Source organism: Morus notabilis, unplaced genomic scaffold (genome assembly GCF_000414095.1).
Source record: "Morus notabilis unplaced genomic scaffold, ASM41409v2 Scaffold322, whole genome shotgun sequence".
NCBI classification, from domain to species: Eukaryota; Viridiplantae; Streptophyta; class Magnoliopsida; order Rosales; family Moraceae; genus Morus; species Morus notabilis.
The window spans coordinates 322,826-326,171 of NW_010359499.1; positions in this window are offsets into that span (position 1 = coordinate 322,826).

Below are 3,346 nucleotides of genomic sequence, written 5' to 3' on the forward strand. Positions count from 1 at the left end.
CCGAACCCGAATTTCTTGCTTGGACGGGCGGGAATTGGGCCGGCCCGCCCGAGCCTGAAAAAATTCAGGCTTCGGGCGGCCCGCCGACCCGAAGTTCCAGCACTACTCAAGACGTAGGAGCCTTAGGCGAAAGTTTCGTTTTAGGCCTACTAATATTTAATAATTAAGCATATGGACAATATTAATATATATAATAAAATGTGCAATTTATGAAATATTATTCTTTTTAATAGATGGCTAATTTACAAAATTTTTTAAAAAATATTTACTCTAAATTTTGTTAAGTTTGTTCGCTAGTGAAAATTCTTTTAGTTCAAAATTTTTCTTCAGGATAAGCTATGGTTTAAAAGTTTAAAGAAAAAGAAAACTGCAATATTCAATGCTTGAGAAATAACAATTAGCTCAGAAGTGCATCATAATTAACCATAGTAATTAGGAAACCAAATGTAGAATGAATTTTTGTAAGTCATATTTAGTTGAAAAGTTTATGTTTATTATTGTTTCTCTTAATTACGTAACTATTGAAAACTTATATATATATATATATATATATATATATGTACACATATATAAACGGTGATGAAAAATATGGGACGTTAGGCAACTTAAGCAGTTGCCTAGCCCTGAGCCGGCTCTTTACAAAATAATCGAATTTTTAGGGTATGTTTGGAACTCGTTTTAAAATAATTTTATTTTTTGTATGAAAATGAAAATGAAAACGTTTTCAATCTCAGATAGAAATTATTTTTGAAAATGCGTTTGGTAGTTTTATCAAGAAAATATTTTCAATATAAAAAACTATTAATGTCCCTCTCTCTCTGCTAGAGAGGAGAAAACAAAAATAAAAAATAAAAAATGACTAAAAGTCATTTTTCGTTTTTCTTCTTTTTTACACTAAACTAAAAAATTATTTTCATTTTCAATTTTTATCTTTAATTGTGCCAAACGCTGTTTTAGAATCGTTTTTATTTTTTTTCTTGAAAAACGTAAACAACAAAAATAAGAACAATTTCAAACACAACATTAGTTTTCCAAGAATATAATTTTTATTGTGTTTAATAGTGTATAGTAATTTAATATTATTTTCTACAAAATCAATAGTTTTTAGTATTTTAAATTAATTAAATCTTTAGATTGGATAATTATCATCATGCTATCCTAATTTGTTTTTCAAATATTGAACAAAATTTATAAATGAAAAATCTGAAAATAAAATAAAAAAATCATCTGAAACGGCTGGATCTCAACACCACCGACCCAAACAAATCACCACCACTGCCCCAGGCCTTTGTAAAAATAACCTAATAGAAAAGTTTTATTCATAAAATGACAATTCAAAAATTTTTATTTATAAAATGACTTTTCGGGTTTTTTTTTTTTTTTTGCTTTTTCTTATAGCCACGAGCGTAGAAGAAAGCTCACCAAAACAAACCACAATCCACAACCATGGCGTTCATGATCACCCTCTCTCCTTCTCCTTCTTCTCCATCTTCTTCAACTGCTCTAATCTCGGTTTCCTTTGTTTGGAGTGCTTTGCTTTTGGATTGGAAGCTACCAAAAAGGTTGAAGAAAATAGAGAGAGAGAGAGAAAGAAAAGAATAGAGAGAAAGAAAAGAAGAGAGAGAAATGGAATGTAGTCATTGATTCCGATGGAAGGAGACCGGCGAGAGGAGAAATAAATAACCATTAATTCCGACGGAAAGAGACCGACAAAAGGAGAAATAAATAAAATTAAAATTAAAAAAATTATTTTTCTAATTTTACTTTTTAACTCAATTATTTTAACCAAAGCCCTTCGAAACTACACACATAGACATCTCAACCTAAAAAGTAGAAACACTCAAAATCAGCAAGCTACATCTCTCTCTTCTCATCACCCATTAACGTTTTGGGTTGGGGTATTTTTCCTCTTTTTGAAAAACTTGCTAAATCTCTAGAACCCTTTGCCTCTTGATTTAAGCTTCGTTGTTGTTGATTCTACTAGGGCGGACGCTAGGTAGGGGCTTCGCAGATGGGCTGCGACTGGCGGCCGAGTACGGGGTCCGGCTGGCGGGGGACTTCGCAGATCGTGGCTGGACGGGGTTGTTTGCACGGCGTCATGGGTGGGGCAGCGATGATGGTGGAGGTGGAGGCTGCCAGGAGAGGGAAGGCTACGACGAAGGGTCTGTGGCGGCGGCGGCGGCGGCGGTGGGACTTCGACGGCAGGGCTATGGCGGTGGTGGTGGGTCTGAGACGGCATGTCTGATCGGCGGTGATGGGGTTGCGACGGTTGAGTAATCGTTGGGGGAAGTGGAGGGTTGTGTCAGTGTCTATTGGGTTTATTATTTTTTATTTTTAATTAGTTTCCCAATAGTAAGATTTCCAGGAAAGAAAATAACACCTGGTTTGGTAATATTCACATTATTTTAAAATGGGTTAAAGTGAGTCCCATTACCTTAAGAATGTGAAAATCACATTTTCATAGATTATCCATGCCAAACACAATCTATTTCATTCATATTTTAATGCACATGAAATAGAAGGTCAATACGTTAATGTTTTGAATATATAGGACCAAAATAAATTTAAAGTACGGGGACCATTTTAAATGTAAATGTCCTTAAAGAGAATTTCCAACGCCCTGTAGGATTTTTGTATGTGACAACCTCATAATATTTCCATTGCAGCAATATTGCCATAAAAACATTAACGTTGGAAGATCTTCCTGATCATCATTTCCATATTCTAAACTATTTCGCCCTTTTCTTCCAGAATGAGCTCTATGAAAATATATTATGATTTGATCATCTCTTTAAATACAAGAAATATAAAAATTTCTTTGCTATCGCACCACTGAATGGCCTAGATAGAGTGTTGAAAAATTCAGAATTGGGAGAATGAAAAGAATAGAGAAAGCAGAAAGAGAGTTTGAGGCGTATAGGAATACTTTCCTTTAAGGTTTTATTTGCCCTCACTTCTCAAAGTTTGCTAATGAGTTTTAAATGACAAATTACCCCCAAGATACAACAAATCCTTGAACACAATATCCAGCAAAAAATATTGAGTTCCAGAACAATTGTATATCTGTATTTTCTGAAGTCCATCAAATAAAGACAGAGATGTATTCATCATCTTTAAGTGTTACAACCTTTCACATAAAGATACCTTTTCAATTTGATAGTTATCTTTTATATGCTGATGCACTTATATCAATAGTTATTTCTATTGTTAATAAGTGCTCAGATATGTGAGAAAACATATCACAAATAGATGCAATGGTTCGAGACCTTTTCAGATCACTAAAACACATGAAAACACATTTTCCGTTAATAATTTGCGCTGCAGCGCCCAAGAGGCACGCTGCAGC